General features: G+C 39.8%; 1 protein-coding gene across 1 annotated transcript in view; it reads left to right on the top strand.

Annotated features, from left to right (window-relative positions):
• The window catches only part of tnfsf10l (TNF superfamily member 10, like), an 86,496-nt gene that overhangs the window by 59,242 nt on the left and 8,777 nt on the right, over positions 1-18,477 (top strand). The gene's annotated exons all lie outside the window — the stretch shown is intronic.

The following is an 18,477-nucleotide window of genomic DNA, read 5'->3' as shown; positions in this document are numbered from 1 at the left end:
GGTTACCAACTGGTGTTCTTCATTTCTATGAATATTTATCTCAAGAGGTACACTCAAAGAAAATGTCCTCTGATAATAGGAAATCCAGGTCCATTTGGGTCCAGATCCAGACCTTTTCCTTGTTGGTAACCTGTTTAATGATGGGTTCACAGCAATGCTACATGTATTCAGAGTTTTTATTTGCATTGAGTAACTTTAACAGTATGGAATGGAAATCATAACTTGATTAGGTCATTACCCATTTTATCGCTCCTCTATGTTTTGCCCATTTACAGATGGGGGTCAGGGTTTCCTACTCCTGTTTGTGACACGAAGAGAGGGAGAAAGGGTACCTACCTGGATCTTTAAACACAGGCTTTTTCAAAGGCACCCTTGAAATCAAGAAAATGCGCTTTGTGACTTTAGGGTTGTTGGTGGATCAAAAAAGTCTTTTTAAAATTATATTGATGACGTACTCTCGTTGCATATTTTGCATGTGTATTGGATTGAAGCGGGTAAAATCCTGTTTTGTGGCTCTGCGATGTCATTACTGCAATGTCACTGTCATTCTTTTTTTATTACTTGATGAAAGTAAGTTGAAAGTTCAAGTAGGTCCAACTTCCCTGCCATGTCAGGCACTCCAAGCATCTGGCACTTGAGCTGAATCAATCTTCATTAGTGTAGCATTAAGTTGTGTGAGGTTATTACCATTGTCAAATGCTATTTACTTAAAGCTATGTATCTTTATAGAATTAAAATTCAAGCACATACACCACTATGTGAAGAGGGTATGATATCTTAATTTAATCATTCTAAAAAGAGTGTCGAGTGTAAAAATAAACATTAATTATGACCAGATGAGATTGGGGCAGCGTGTGGCAAAGTGGTTGAGCCGACTCCCCATATCGGTGGCTTTTAGTCCTGGATACAGCCAGCCTGGGTTTGATTCCTGATCTTGGGACTTTGACTGCACGTCTCCCTCCCGTTCTCCCCCCGTTGCAGTATTCAGATCTTTTCGCTCTGAATACTCCAAATAAAGGCCAGTAATGCCACAACATTTGGTAAGACATTACTGTAACATAGAATTCTTATACACATTCAGTCCTAGTTCTGATATTTGAAATTTTCAAGGGTGGAACTCAAAATCAAGTTTAGATGACGACGAAGAAAAGTGTGACACCGTGACGTCACAATAACAAAATGGGTTTCTTTTCTGTCTTTGTGGGAGAATAGCAAACATTTAGTTTTGTCTGATATTTGTTTCAAGCCAAACGAAACAAGTCGGCCCCCGAGGAGCGCATTCTTATCTTACTCTGGGCTCCAGTCAACTATTGAAAAGCAAATGTCAGTCACTGACATGCTGTTTATACACTCAAACACACATGCTTTCCGGGTGGGGTGGTAAGCTGCGGCGTTGTTAGTGATTTCCAGCTGATAGGCAAACACAAAAGCCCTCTGTGTCTGGCGTCGACCACCCTCTTTTTTCCTCTATTCATGGCTTGGGCTAAGTTCCTATTCGGCTGCTCCTCTTGACATTCCTCCATCTTTTCACTGTACCTCCTAACTCTATAACCATGACAGCCAGTGTTTCCTTAGCATCAAAAACAACAGCACAAGAGGCTTCTTGTGCTGTCACGACCAATGTTTGTTGGGGAATTTCCCCAGTACACATTTATTCCCACAGATGAACAACTGTTTAACGTCAAATGTTCGCAGCATTGTGGCACTCAGCTTTTCATGTAGCATGTGTTCAGCTTTAATTTGTCGCATTACTTGGAGTCAAATGTGACCAGACCTCTCAGCCAAAATTCAGAAAATGCTTGGTAGGACTCACTTGTAGTCTACATTACCTTATAAAAAGCATTCATATCCCTTTATTATCATATTATTTTTATCACTTTTTATGTCAAAACCACAAACGTCAATGTATTTTATTAGGATGTTATGTGACAGACTAACACAATGCAGTGCATAATTACAAAGTGGAAAGAAATCGAAAGATGATTCATAAATGAAAATCTGAACAATGTAGTGCCCAACTGTTTTTAGCTCCATTTACTTTGATACCCCCTAATTAAAATTTTGTGCAAACAATTGCTTTCAGAAGACAACTACACTGGTACAAATATAGCTTTTCTTTGAAGGTCTCAGAAGTTTGTTAGGTATCATTAGTAAAGAAATATCGCCACGAAGACCAAGAAACACATCAGACACATCAGAAAATGGTTTTCTGGTCAGATGAGACTAAAACATTCAGCCTAGATGTAAAACACCAAGGGTGGTAGAAAACTAACATTGCATATATACTTGAACACAGGACCCATGGCAGTGGCAGCATCATGCTGCGGGGATGCCCGAGGGAAAGAGCTCCATACAGGGCAATCCTGAAAGAAAACCTGCTAGATGCTGCAAAAGACATGAGACTGGGGTGGAGGTTCACCTTCCAGGAGGACAACGGCCTTAAACATACAGTCAGAGCTACTGTGAAATGGTTTAGATTAATCATAAAAATGAGTTTAAGTGGTCCAGTCAACGTCCAGACCTAAATGCAATTTAGAGACTGAGATAGGACTTACACTGATGTAGATGCACTCCATCAAGTTTGCCAGAGCATTAGCTAATTTGATATTTTTGATCCATCTTAAAATCAATAAAATACATTGAATTCTTTGATTGCGATGTGACGAAAAGTGAGAAAGTTCCAGGGGAAAGAGTACTTTTGCAAGGCACTGTATATTGTTTCTGATTTTTTTTGTTTTGTGTCAATGTTTCCTTTTTATCGTAGTCTTGATTTGTCTGGTAATCTGCTGTGTTCTCTGTTCGATGTTTCCCATGTTGGTTCTGCTCTCTCTCACACCTGGTCCTGTTTCCTTAGTTTCCTACCTGCATTGCTTTAGTTTTTAAATCCTCCAGTGTAGCAACTGGACGCTCTTTTACACATTCTTGATAATTTCCCACCATTCCCACCGTTCTTTGTGGACAATAATGTGATTTATCGGGCAGAGTTTCCCTGATTTATTGCTCTTCTCCTTTCAGAGCCCAGGCAGTGTGACTCAGCTGCTTTTCACATGGCACTTTGACCCTTTGATTTTTTATCTGACTGATCTGTTATGACAAACGCTGACGTTTTATGTCTCTTTTTTTAAAGTGTCCAGGTGATATAAAGGAAGTTTGAGGTTTTTTTTTTCCTTGTCTTCCCTAATAAAACCCTATAAGGATGTGAAACCTCTGGGAAACACTGTGTAAGCCCCCCCAGCATCTACATATTTGTGCATGGAACATTTACAGTCCAAACACTGGTGTTGCGTCACAAGTGGTCCGGTTTCTCCCCCTCTTTGGCTCCGAGCATCAGTTTAAAAACTCAGCAGTGTTTCTCTTTGTACAACATGGCCCAGCAGGATCTCTAAGGAGATAGTGCAGGCTTTGTTGGAGTCTTAACAATGTGGCGTTTGGTTTCATTGCCGTATTCAACAAGTTTCTTGTTGATTAGTCTTTATGAGGTTTCCTCCAGGCCTAGAATAAATTATTAACAGGTCCCCCCCTACAGCCAGAGAGAGAAGTGTGTTTTATTTTTTGAGACCTTAAACTCTTGTGTACATGTCTAACGTTATCTTGACCAGTCTCAGACTTTTATCTTTTATTTATAACCATTGCCTCGATGTCTTCTTGGACCTCAGTCTGGATTTTCTGCTGTCAGCATAAAAAGCAAAATGGAAAAGTTTGAATAAACACAACGGTAAGATAAAAGTCCAATGAAGTCATCACTGTTAGCCGAAAGAATTATTCACATTTGATAAATAAGGCTGTTTTGACAGACTAAACAGGGCGAGCTTGATCCTGACCACCTTGCAACCTTGAAGTCTTGATGGATTTGCTTTCAGTTTAAATGTTTCAGTTTCTTGTTCGTGTTTTCTTGGAGAGATTTGTTTTTTGGAGAATGATACACTTCTAACCACAAGTCTTTGTTTTGACCTGCCAAATGAAGCAGATGGGCTCAAACTGCTGGACAAAACTGCTGGTAAATCTGTTTTTGTTGTGCATGTGTGAGGGTTTTTTATTTTGTGTTACCTTGTAAATTTGACAGAGTACAAAGAACAGCAAAGATCTCAGAGCTTGTCTGTGCAGGAACAGAATTTGCCAGGGAACATGTTTGAAAAGCAGTTACTCCCCTATATGCTATATTTAGAGGAGGCTCACCTTGGATCTATGCCCCGACACTTAATGCCCCGAAGATACACTTGACATTTAAATAAAGTTGCCAACATGTCTTGAACTTGAACTTGAAGTGACAACATATGTGGAGAGCTCACGTGTGTAGGTGAATTTAGAATAAAACTGAATAGACCAAATCTCCAAACCCTGGGGACTGGATCGAACCTTCACTGATCCCAAACAGGATGCCAGAAACAAATCATTCGATCACTCAAAGCAGCATTGTAATACACTTCATTTGTAGTGCAACTCAGACTGTTCCACTATTACTGAACATCTGCATGACATGCACCTTCATTACTCCATCAGCCAGTTTGGCAACTCTCAAACTAAGCGGAAAAAAAAAAGTGTATGCTGACATGCCCTAGAATGAAGCGTTTTTGCCAAACAGAGAAAGCGTGTGCCAAAGAGCGGGTACAACGCAAATAAATCTGCTGTTTTACACCAAAGCATTTGAACCTAATTAAGTAGATTTTTTTGCATCCATTTAATCTAACTTTCATGGAACCAGAGAACCCAGAGAAAACCCATGCATGCTTTGAGACCACAAGCAAAATCCACACAGAGAAACCTTAGATGAAATTCAGATCTTAAAAGCAGTGGCCAATTATCGTATCATTTAAAGTCAGCATGGAAAAACAAAATTATGACATTTGCTAATCCCAAACACTGACAGGATGGTTGGGTTTGTTATTTTTGCTGATTGAACTATATTTTTCCACTACAGATTCCATGAGAGCACCATAAATATCTCTATATTTGAAAATATGATATATTCTATATTTAATATATAGTGGTACAATTACACTATGTCATGCAACGTTTTGCCAAGTGGGTTTTTTTTATGTTTACCTTCTCAACAATAAACTAAACATGAAAACTTTCAGTGAAGCAAACAAGTAGACTGATTTTTGTAGAAAATTAGTCTGTCAAATATTGTAGATCCGGAAATAAAAGGTTCTCGCCTGTTGAACTTATTAAAACTTTAGACTTTATGTCTTATTCTATTTGTCAAGTTTGGAAAAATGAAAACTGAGTTTGGAAAAAAGTTCTAATTTCCTGGCTTTATGTCTTCAGTATCTAAAAGATAAAAACCTGAATTTCTGGAAAAATAAAGGGCTTTTTATTATGATTTATTTTTAGATGACCACCTTTAGTTTTGTTTTACCAGATCACAACTTAATCACTTTAGAATTTTAATCACAAATTGGATAAAACACACATTTTTAAATTAAAAAGTGCATTTTTAACGCCTTTTTTTTTGCCGTTTTTCATTTTATTTTGTTGCCTAAAAGCAGACCCAAGGTTTCCAAAATGGGTTTGGTTAAGAACCACAAAAAAGCACTTAAATTGCTTTTTTGGTGTGTTTTTGTTTTTTTTTGTGTTGGGGGGGTACTAATAATCACAAACTGTGATTACAAAGATCTGTATTTAACCCTGGGTAATCCATTCCAGATTTTTCAAGTTATTATATATTTTAACTGATTAAGATTGTCCGGAAGCATCAGAAAAGCCACACTGCTGAATCAGAAGCCATCGTCAGCACCGTGTTGTTTCAAAAATAATAAACCCCAGCTAGTCAAATAGTTTGGACCTATATATCCATAATGTCATAAGAAACTACAACAAGATCTATAATATTAGGTTTGAAAAAATATGGAATTTATGAAACCCAAAAACAGGGAGAAGTCCAAGTCCTATATTTCACAGTAGTTAGTTTTTACAGTGTCATTATAGTTGCTTACTTTGTAATTGCTAGTATTTCTTCATATAGCAAATGATGAGCGATGGCCACAGGTGTAAGGACAGGGAAAAGGGGGGTACATGCGCTTTTTTCCCACAGTAAACAACTTAAGCTATATACTGACAGATGTTGACATCTCTCGTGGTGTATCTAACCGATGCTCTACAGACATCAATATACAAACACTAACTTATTTTAAAATGAAGCTTTGATACTACATTGTAAACAGTGAGGTGTAACAGTTTTTTAGGCAGCAGCGGTGTTTACATAATTCACATTTGCTAGATCAGCGAAAAATCTATTACCAATATGTGCCAGTTTATGAATGTGGCACACCTAAACGTATGTTGTCCTGGACGCACAAACCTTGAATTGACACAGAGAGGGGATCAGGAACAAGGGCTTAGATTTGTAGGCTTTGGCCAACTACCAGTTTATGGTTCATTATATTCAATCCAGAGCTCCACTATAATTGCATGTTTAACCTAACAGTTATGTTGTTTTACTTATTTTACTCCTAACATTTGACTAAATATGGGTTTTGGAGCCTGTCATAGAAGGTCCACATATTTTACCAGTGGGACAAGATCCCTGCTGATTAGCACGCTGTTTACCAGCCAACCTGCAATCCGAATACAGACTTTTTTCATCTCACATGCAGGGGGTTTCATCTGTTTTTCTTTGGTGGAGGCCTGGGGAAGGATTTGTTATGTCTCATATATCACTCCCATAACGACTAATTGACAAGGCCAAAGTTCTGACTGAAACCAATAAAACCACGGAGAAACCGGGAAGGGAGATATCGGGATGTCTTCACTGTGTTTACATGCATGAAACATTCCACCTTTGCTTTTATTGGTGTTTAGAATATACCAATAAATTGTTTGCCTGTGAAATTAAACTTAGATTGAGACCTTGAACCTTGCCCCTGACCTATACCGATGCTGTTTGTGTCCTTACCAGTAATACACATGTTGTAAAAGAGATTAAAACTGATAAAGAAAAATACTGACTCATCAAAAAATTCACTCAAAAAAGAAGCAACCCACTGAAACACATGCAAGGAGTTACTAAACATAGCATTGAAAGTGTGTGACTGTTCTGAAAAGAAATGGACAAAGGTGCAAGCAAACTGAACTAACTACCTGAAAAAACCAAAGTTTAAAGGCCGACACAAGTCAGTTTTTTTCTGTTTCAGTAAATTCAACTGCTTCTTTAAAGTGGAACTAAACCCCATGTAAAACAATAGACAAACTTTGAAAAATGCCTCCAAAGTGAACAGTGCCCACCTTGGTGGTTGCGCAGAGGAGGTTAAGCAGGGGTGTGGCCAGGAGGTTGATGGAAAGTGGCAGCACCCCTCTCATCATTGGAGGTTAACAGAGGCCTTATGGAGCCCAGCTGGCCTGAGACTTATCACTTCGAGCCGCTGGCTCAAGGCGCTGACTCAGCGATGTCCAAAGCCGGCGCTGCCACGGCAGTGGAGGAACACCTCAAAGTCCGGTTTTATACCCGAACGCGAGGGCTTTGACGTTAGCATGTACCATGCTGTACCATTTGAACCAATAGGAAAATTCAACTGCGGTAACCACAGTTCAACCCAAAGACGGTTGCACTAGGATGGTTTTAGGACAAATGCTGCAGAATTAAATAACTTTACATGAAATTTTAAAAATTAGCACAGTAGCATAAAGATAGCGCCCTTAAGGCCCAGTTTATGCAGTTTATCTGCAAAAAAAGTTGATTTGGGGTTTAGTTCCTCTTTAAGTCAACACACACACAAACCTCCCACAGTAAAGTTATAGTTGTCCACTGTTATCAGTGGGTGACATCGATAGGGCACTGGGGTATTACCTGTCATAAAAAAAGCTTTCCTTGCTGGTTTTCAGCAATAATGTGCTCCTGAGCAAGTCCTGTTGGGTTGAAAAGTTGCCAAATCATAGTCAGATGAATGAATGTATTCGAGTGTAAGGAGTAATGATAAGCATCTTGGATTTTATATTCAAGGGATTCAGCAAAATGTAACAGATTACAGAAATGCAATGGATTAAAACAGTCCTCCTGCAAAATTATTTTTCTCACTCTAATGGTTGAAATTCACTTCTCAGATTTACTCCTTGGTGTTTGATAACAAAACGTTTCTTCATTTCAGTAACAATTTTTTTTTTTTAGAGGACCTATGGGCATAAATTGTGGCATCAAAAGTGGTCTGGGAGCCGTGTGTGTATATATGTGTCCTAAAAGCCAGATGCCTCTAGTTCACAGATCTCGTCTATCCAGCAGTCAAGCTGTTAAAACATATTTAGTATTGAAAGTTTTTAGATTAGTATTTTATTAAATTAGTTACATATTTTATTTAAAAAAAAAAACATTTCAGTTGCATATTAGAGCAGCATTTCCTAATCCTGGTATAATGGAGCCCATTTTTTAACCATGTTATAGATGATTCCCTGGTCCAGCACACTCAATGGGATAAATTACTGCCTCTGGATGTTATGAAGTTTTACAAAACCCCATACCCTCACCCCAGACCCCTCTCCAGCTCCTCCGGGGGGAGCCCAAGGCATTCCCAGGCCAGCCGAGAGACATATTCCCTCCAGCGTGTCCTGGGCGGCTCTACTCCGAGCCCCTCCCAGATGGCCGAGCTCCTCACCCTATCTCTAAGGGAGTGCCCGGCCACCCTACGGAGGAAGCTCATTTCAGCCGCTTGTATCCGGGATCTCGTTCTTTCAGTCATGACCCAAAGTTCATGGCCATAGGTGAGTGTAGGAACGTAGACCGACCGGTAAATCGAGAGCTTCGCTTTTCAGCACGGCTCTCTCTTCACCACAGCGGACCGGCACAGTGCCCCCATTACTGCGGCCGCCGCACCGGTCCGTCTGTCGATCTCCCGCTCCATTCTTCCCTCACTCGTGAACAAGACCCCGAGATGCTTGAACTCCTCCACTTGAGGCAGGAACTCCCCTCCAACCTGAAGAGGACAAGCCACCCTTTTCCGGTCGAGAACCATGGCCTCGGACTTGGAGGAGCTGATCTTCATCCCAGCTGCTTCACACTTGGCTGCGAACCGCCCCAGCGCATGCCGTAGGTCTTGGCTAGAGGGGGCCAGCAGGACCAAGTCATCCGAAAAAAGAAGAGATGAAATCCACTGGTCCCCAAACCAGGCACCCTCCGGCCCTTCACTGTGCCTAGAAATCCTGTCCATAAAAGTTATAAACAGGACTGGTGACAAAAAGCACCCTGCACAGGGAACAGGTCCAACTTGCGGGCAATGCGAACCAAACTCCTACTCCGCTTGTACAGAGACCGGATGGCCCCTAATAAAGGGCCCCCGATTCCATACTCCTGGAGCACCCTCCACAGGGCACCACGATGGACACAGTCGAATGCCTTCTCTAGGTCCACAAAACACATGTGGACCGGTTGGGCAAACTCCCATGAACCCTCAAGTACCCTGTAGAGGGTATAGAGCTGGTCCAGTGTTCCACGGCCGGGACGAAAACCACACTGCTACTCCTGAAGCTGAGGTTCGACTATCGGCCGGACTCTCCTCTCCAATACCCTGGCGTAGGCCTTACCAGGGAGGGTGAGGAGTGTGATCCCCCTGTAGTTGGAACACACTCTCCGGTCACCCTTCATAAGAACCGCACTACCACCTGGCCCATAGGCCGAAACGACAGTCAGAGACCTGTCCCCAACCCAAAGGCGCAGGGATGCAACCCTCTCATCAACTGATGTAAACCCCAACATAAGACAGCTGAGCTGGGGGGCAACAAGCAAACCCACCCCAGCCCGCCACCTCTCCTCTTGGACCACTCCAGAGTAGAAGAGAGTCCAGGCCCTCTCGAGGACATGGGTTCCAGAGCCCACGCTGTGCGTGGAGGTGAGCCCGACTATTATTAGTCGATATCTCTCGACCTCCCGCACAAGCTCAGGCTCCTTCCCCCCCCCGTGAGATGACATTCCACGTCCCTAGAGCCAGCCTAAGCATCTGGGGATCGGGCCACTGAGGTCTCCAACTTCGTCTGCCGCCCAATCGTCTTTGCACCGGTCCCTCACGGTTCCCCCTGCAAGTGGTGGGTCCACTGAGGGATGGCCTCTCCTTCCGGGTCCCGCAAGGAGCAACCCAGCCACCAGGTGCTCTCTGACGGGTTCCAACCCCAGGCCTGGCTCCAGGGTGGGACCCCGGCCCCGCCATACCGGGCGACGTCACGTGCCTCGATTGTATAGTCCTCATGAGGGTGTCCTGAACCCCTCTTTGTCTGACCCGTCACGTAGAGCCTGTTTGCCATTGGAGACCCTACCAGGGGCATTTAAGCCCCAGACAACATAGCCTCTAGGATCATTCGGGCACTCAAACCCCTCCACCATGTTAAGGTGGTGGTTCAAGGAGGGGTGTTTTCATGTCATTCAAAGATTTTGTGATCCTTTATTTGCTGAAAATGTTTTTCACGTCACAATTAAAAATATCTGTTTTATTAGAACTTTGCGTCGTAGAGCAACAAAAAGTTGCCTATATTTGTAAAGTGAAGGAAAAATGAAAAAATGTTTACATTATTGAAAGAAAGCCATAAGAAGTCCTGTTTAAACTTTGCCACAAGTAGGGTAATAGAGTAGGGTACACAGCCATCTCCTTGAAATGATTGCTGTCTTCAGATTGGCCTTCTTTTAAAATACTTAGTCAAACAATGAAACATGGTGGTGGCAGCATCATGCTGTGGGGATGCTTTTCCTTCAGCAGAGGCAAGAAAGGTGGTAAGGTGTTTTAACTTTTTGCCATGTGGGCTGACGTTGTCAAGCTGAAAGTACTAGCGGGCCATACAAATTATACAAAAAAAACATTAATGAAACAAAGGAATGGACTGGTGACCTGTCCAGGGTGTACTCCACTGGAGCACACCCTGGACAGATCTCCCTGGACACAAATGAATGGATGGATGGAGTTGCAAAGTTGTTGTTTTTTTTTTCCACATCTCATTTAGTAGCCTCTCTGTCTAAGATACTGTGAAGTTCCTCTTCTTCATGAATTCAACAATCATTTATGATTGTGTAGATTGAAGAATCACATGTACTACTCATATCATGTCATAGAAGGAGTTTTGAATTGCCTTGGGTGCGTTCAATTTCAGGTTGATTGGAATGTACAAGAGAAATGTGCTTTTATCCAACCATGCACACAGCTTCATACATCTGGATTTCATTCTGTGTACGCTCCCATTTGCATATCTATTTTTAAACGCCTGTAGAATTGCAACCAAATAAGCTAGAACAATACTCTTTTTTTGCAAATGAAACCGGAGAGTTCAACTTAAATATTTTACACACCACATGTCCCAGAGCACGGTTTTTATTTTCCAGAAACTGTTGCAGAAATCCATTAAAAAATCGCAAAAAACAAACATTAAAATCCAGACCGCAGTGTCCTACATCGGAATATGCGTGATGACATTGCTGGATGAACTATCACATGGTTTTCTTTCACACCAATGCCCGCAACAATCAGAAGTGATGTCATTTCCCAGGTGTTTTTTTCCCGGGAGTGGTCTTTTTTTTCCCAGAAGTTGTAGTTTTTCTGCGGTAAACTTCGCTTGCATTTTTGCTTTCATTTTTGTTGTTTTTTGCACTTTTTATTGTTTGAAGATGGTCTTATGAACATATATGTGTGCTCATAGGTATCTGGCACACTTAGAGATTTAATTACACTTCTGTAAATAGTTTATTTTGATGTACATATTATCTTTTCTCAAACTGTTCACAATGTACATTTTATGTTCGTTGTTGTCTCTGTTCATAAAAATTGGTGTATTTCAAAAATAAAGTTATGGAAACACTCTAAATAAATTTCCTGTGGTTTGAAAGGGTTTTATGCAACATTTTTACATTGCAATTTTCGAGGGATACAGCTATGATATTTCTGTATTTAGGAAAATATGTGCAAAAAAAAAACAATTAAAATTTTTCTGGTGGTTAATTGCACTTTTTAGCAATTTACTTAGCTGATATGGAGCTATTAAAATTTAGGATGGAAGGGTTGTATTGATGTATAGCAAATTGAAATGCTCCAAAAAATGGCTCTATTGCATGTACAAATGTAAAAATATGCTCTGGCGAGCTTGTTCTATGGTAGGTCATAAAGGGTTAATGTGCCTTTAATTCAACACGGGGAACCATACTTGTACAGATGTGTACCTGATCACTTTTTTAAGGGGATTACAATGTCAAAGTCACATTTCTGGTCTGGCCTTGAAGAAGATAAATAAATAAAAAAGAAAACAGGCAATTGTCAGGAAGTAGACCAGCTTTTGATGAAGACATGTTTGGTTCGCATTAAGGCAAATCTCCCAGAAACCCTTAATAACAGCCATGTTTAATGACCATTTTTTCCAAGAATGACTATTTTAAAAAACACTGCTTTATTTCACTCAGCGTAACCAAGAAAGCCAATAAAATGTACCATTTAAAAAAGAAAGCTGTGTGCATTTTCTATTTCTTTTTTTTTTTTTTAAACACTAGTGGCATTTATTTATTTATTTGTAGGGAGATATGAAATGGGGTGGGGGTGGCATGCAGCACAGGTCGCTGCGGTCGGTACTCAAACCAGGGACCGCTACATGGAGGACTGAAGTCTCCATCCATGTGTCGCATGCGCCGTGATCTTTCCTTGCATATCTGCGTACCCATCAGAGTTCTCTTATTAATCCTGAACCCAGTTTTATTAGAATCATAAACACAGAGATACTGGTTATGCTTGATAGCTGAACTATGCACTCTCAGACGGTGAAGAATGAGTAGCCTCTCAGACCAGATTAGGGCTGATAAGAACTTGTCCCAGTAGTACAAATATTCTCTTTCTCTCGCTCTCTCTCTCCCATATACACACACTCAGACACACGTCTAGTTTAGGCCTGTCCGTGCAAATTAAAGTATTGGGTTGCAGCTACTTCTAATCTGCAGAAAAAAATCTTCCTTCATGTGCATACTCGTCAGTCTTTCACCCATTTTTTTCGACTCAATCCTGTCTTTCAGCCAGGAAGGATCTGTTCTTTTTTTTGTACTTCTCCCATATCTGTGTTCTCTAAACCCTCTCTGTATTATCCGTGTTTTCTCAACCTTTTTGTACCTCATTCCACTTCTCTTATTCTTCATAATTCTGCGTCATCTTTTGCTTTCGACTCTCCTCCATTCCTATTTACTTTTGACCCATTTGTTGTTCATAAGTTTACAAATCAAGCTTTACATCAACCCATGTTTACCACATGGGTACCACATACACAAAACCAAAGGAAATTGTTCTTTCTCTGAAATATTTTTTTTCCAAATAAAACCAATGCTTGATTGTATTCTTTTGAAAAGGGAAAACAATCCTAACACAATAACTCCAACAAGGTGTTTTACTTTTTGTGGATCAGATGGATCAGATTTACACCACTTTTAATATAAAATCTGCATGTTCTTCTAGGAAGGCAGATGTGGTACAGGGAGTCGAACACTGAATGCCCAATCTGAAATAGATGGTCCTACAGAGCTGTAGCATTCATAACTAAGTATAACAACATGGAAATGCAAGACCTGTTATACGGTTGACTTTAATTTGTTGTGGTTATACTGACTCCCAACAAGCTAAAAACGGAGACAGGACACAGTCTCGATCAGTCTGATGTGGAACTATGGGGGTGTAGAGCCTAAAGCTCTGTTGATCGGTTAGGGCAAACCACAGGAACTAGATACCTGACCAGAATTTGTTGATAATTTATAATAGTGTCTCATTTCCAATCTCAGTAACAGCATCCATATTGATGAGTGGATTACTGCAACCTGTTTGCAGCAATTAGGTATGGCATGTTTACTGATTTGTAAAAGAAAACATCTTGGAATATGAATAGGTTATTTACACTTGTGAGTAAAAGACTGCTGTTTTTTTTTTTGTTTTTTTGTTTTTTTGACAGGCTTCGTGGCAACATCTCCAAAATGAGCTGGATGTATTAGTGGTGCTGCCAGTTAACATCCTTCTATTCAGATTGTAAAGTTTTCAGTCTGCTACAGAACCTATACTCTAATTCTGTGTTGCATCTCAGTTAAACCTCGAAGCAATACTGGAAGTACTGCATCCATTTGCCAATGCAACTGTTGGTCACAATAAACACAGAACACTGACTGGTTGTGAGACATTGCTGACCAACAAGTCCCAGTGTTCTCATAGGAACCTCCCCCTGCTACGTGGGAGTTACATAGGAAAATAAATTACTTGTAATTAATCAGCAACAGAAAATGTCTTGCGAAATGAAAAAAACAATACCAGCAACTGCAAGAAACCTATTATGTTGTGTTCTTTTGTAAATTAGCATTCTCCATAAACCTTTGCTAAGCACTTGTAGACTATTGCTGTGAATTTGCCCCAAACCACCACAGAGCCAAGCCGGCATATGTGTACACTAATGCCTGTTGTTGCATATTCTACACATACTAAGTATTGGTATTGTATTGGAAGCACTTAGACTTCTAGCAGTTGAAGTGTATTTGTTTTATTTAAATTACCAATCTCTACTTAATTTAGAATCTGATTGATAGCAAAAATAATTCATTTTTTATTCTAATTGTAAATTTACTCAGACAGTAAAGGCTTAAACTAGTGGTTATTACCTGCCATACATACTCTGTCTCTCTGCTTGTAGTGTAACTTTATGGAGGGCTGCAGAGTGTTTTTTACCTTCAGGCTCCTAGACAAAAGTGTTTTTTAAGATATTTTACCAGACAAAATATGTCATGAAAAAAATAAAAAATTTTATGTCTGCTATTCTAAACAGGGTGAAAAAGGAGAGTTCAGGGTTTATTTGCTGTTATTATTGCAGCTGGAAAGCCATTTAGACTGCCCTAAACCCTACAGATACATGATCACACACACACAGGCACAACCGTAGCCTGGTGTTACTCTATCCAACCTGCCCCCTCTAAAGGGCACATAGGCAGTAAACTCTAACTTTGAGGGTAGACACATCAGAGGCTACACGCTGATTTATTTGACTCAAAAATGGAGCCCCTAACGAGGGCTGGTGTAGTCTTTCACTTTAAAACACTGAGATAGCTGATGATATGCTCATTAGAACAGGAAACACAAAGAAAAACTAACTAAGGAAAATATGTGCCCCACACTAGGGTCATATAAGCCTGGGTGATTTCAAATGTATTGGACAGATACGAATTCAGTTGAGTCATTCTTTAGCAATTTTAGGAATATGATTGTTTACAGGGTTTTATACAAATTTTCCAATTCAAAATTTTCAAGACTATAATATCAGGGTTTTTTTTTTTATTTTACATTTTGGGCATCTGAGTGAAAAACATTAATTAGGTTGGGTTTCAGTTTAAGTGCAGCCAAAAAATGCCAAAACAAAACTCTAAAATTGGCTCCTGACTCAGGAGTTTGGCAAAGGGCTTAAACTTAAATCAGTTTCTAATTCTGTCATAGACTTTCACTAATCTGGACTATATTATCCTGCGTTAAATCTAGAATGTTTCAATCATAAGTTGCCTTATGTATATTTTTGTTTGTTTATTATAATTTTTAAACGAATGGCAGTACAAAACCAGATCCAGTTTAAACCACGGTTCCAGTTATAAATCTGATTTAAAATTGGTCTAGTGGCCAAAAAAAGCTGTGAAATGTCCTATTTGCATTTTTTAATTAGTGTGCATTCAAGTTTACATTAATTTATTTAAAGTAAATAAATATAAACAGCACATTATTTTTCAGAAATTCTTATTTTTGTGTTTAAAAAATCTCAGTTTTCTTTTTACATATTTATCCATTATAAAACACATTTTATATTTTGGGTTCTTACACAAGCTTGAAGGCCTCAGAGTTTCTCACTCTCTTGGATTGACTGTGGCTCAATAGGAAAAGTCGTTGTCTTGCAATCAGAAAATTGTGGGTTTGATTCCAGTGTCTTCCCCTGCCACATGTTAATGTCCCTTAGGCAAGGCACTTAACCCCTTGTCAAGTTGCCGATGTGTGTATTGGTGTATGAATGTAAGTGCAGCTGGATGTACTCTACTGGTCAAAAGATACACTTTCTTACTTAATGGGTCTGCTTATTTTCATGACTATTTAAATTGTAGATTCACACCAAAGGCATCAAACTGTAAATGAACACACATGGAATCACATAGTGAACAAAAAGTGTGAAATAACTCTAAACATTTTTAGATTTTAGATTCTTCCAAATAGCCTCCCTTTGCTTTGATGACTGCTTTGCTCTCTTAGCATTCTCTCCATGAGCTTCATGAGGTGGTCACATGAAATAGTTTTCTAAAGTGTCTTGAAAGAACTTCCCAGAGGTTCATTGAGAGACGGCCAAAGGTTAATATTTCAGTCATCACAACAGAGGGGGCCTGTTACTTTAAAGAATCTAAAATATAAAACACATTTAAAGTTCTTTTTTAAATTTTGTTTTGCTACATAATTGCATATGTGTTCATTCAAAGTTTTGATGCCTTCATTGAGAATCTACGTACAAAGTAAATAGTCATTAACATAAAGAAAACCATTAAATGAAAAGGTGTTCTAAAACCTTTGACCAGTAGAGGATTTGGATCATGTGTAAAATCACTTTTAGCAGCTTGTATTACTAGAAAAGCACTATATAACCAAAATAAAATGTGTAACATAAATAACAGATAACAGACAGTGATCAATGAGAGTTAGTGTGAAAGGCTATCAGAGATGGGTGTTTCAGTCTTCCTATATAATTGCCCTTGAGAACTCTATTTCCATCTCTATTTCCGTCCCTACGGCGACAATCCTAAAAGGAAACTACTTCTTCCTTCTCCTTCTTTTTGCTCCAGTCTTCTACATCCTAATAATCTCTTCTCTTGAACTTGTCAAGATTTTGTCCTAATTGAGAACACATGATAAACTTTGGAAAACTCTATAGCTTTTGATTGGCTAGGCAAAACAACACCTTCTCCTTTGTGACATGGGTTTCTAAGGCTATCTACCTCAGCATTAACCTCAGATCTACATGACATGATTTAGCAAAAGAGCAGAATTAAGTGTCAACACATTGTACACGTGTATTTGCTTTAAATCAAAAGAAAAGGGAAGAAATGTATACCACATGACAGCTGTGCTTGTTCAGGTGTTGTTCCCCAGCAGATCTGAGAGAAGGATGACATTCTGTGTAAACTTTCCATCGCATTTCTGTTTGTTAAACTGTATTCCAGAGGAATCCACATAAACCCTCCCAGATTTCCATTTTATGGGGGTTAAGTAGTCATTAAGGGAACTGGATAATTAACAGGCTAACATCTCAAGAAGTGGACTATTGGCATTCCTTATTACACTGAATTATCAGTGAATATTGACATAAGTCTGTGACCAAAAGACAGGAGGTAAAAACATTTTATTCTGCATTTATCGGCCTTAAATCATTGGTGGAAATGAGCCTGAGCTTGATCTGTTGGACTTATTGGGAATTTGTCACATCTGAGGGAAATCTTCTATAATCTGCTTACTATAATACCTGTTAGGGATTCAGGTGTGTTGGTGTCATAGTTCAAACCTTTCAGCTCATTTCTCTCCTGTCAGACGCCATTTGGTCTTACTTATCTTAACAAGGAGCATTCATGGGGTAACATGCTTAATCAGATCCTTTTTTTTGTCAGCTTTTGTTGTTTTATCAAAGTGATATTTTTTTTTATCAAGTCTTGAGCTTTTACATTTGTGTCGGTAAATAATCTGGAGCATGTTTGAGGCATTCATACTAAATTGAAAGTATCTAAATGTGCACACAGCATCTGTAATACGGACCAGATTTAATCCGTACGGAGGGAAAGAATTCCTGCAAGACTTGTAAAGTAGAAATCTTTTAGCAGTCCTGATGGCTTCCTACATGAGCCTTTTACCTTTAAACACAGTCGACATTTTGATCTGATATTTTGAAAACACTGTTGCAGGGTCACCTGAAGAGTTGCTGCTCCTACAAGATTCCTTGTTTTGTTGCAGCCAGATGCAGGACACGAAATCTGTTGGCAATTTTCTTGTCTTTAAGTGCGTGTGGCAGTAATTTTTTTCTTTCGGGACATATGGAAGCTGAGCCCGGCACGCTACGTGTAGCGAGACAAGCCAAAGCGGCAGATTAGACACCATTTACTCTCCGCCGTGTTTTCCTCAGTGTGTATAGGGTATACACCAGGGGGGAGGTGAAACACCCCTCAAAACCAACCCCCCTTTAGTGATCATGTTCAATTTGCGGGTTCAGTTGAGTACACGGTGCAGGGAAAACTGATCCTCGTCCAAGGAAAACAAATCACCTTCAGAAAGTGAGGTAAAACTAAACGCATATTTAGGATTTTGTGGTTTCTCAGCAAATTAATTAGGGCGAACTGAAACAACCAGGATTCGGTTCCTTGCTTCAGGGCGCTAGGGAGTGACTCAACATATAAAACAAGAATGAAGAGGATTTGAAGCATGAAAACTTTACAAAGAGAGGACGATTTTGTTTTTTAAAGTGAAGTGAAACGAGTGACGAGTGAAGTCAGAGAAAGCA

This window comes from Girardinichthys multiradiatus, chromosome 14 (assembly GCF_021462225.1).
Source record: "Girardinichthys multiradiatus isolate DD_20200921_A chromosome 14, DD_fGirMul_XY1, whole genome shotgun sequence".
Classification (NCBI taxonomy): domain Eukaryota; kingdom Metazoa; phylum Chordata; class Actinopteri; order Cyprinodontiformes; family Goodeidae; genus Girardinichthys; species Girardinichthys multiradiatus.
Note: the sequence above shows the minus strand (reverse complement) of the source record. Positions and strands in the feature narration are given on the sequence as shown.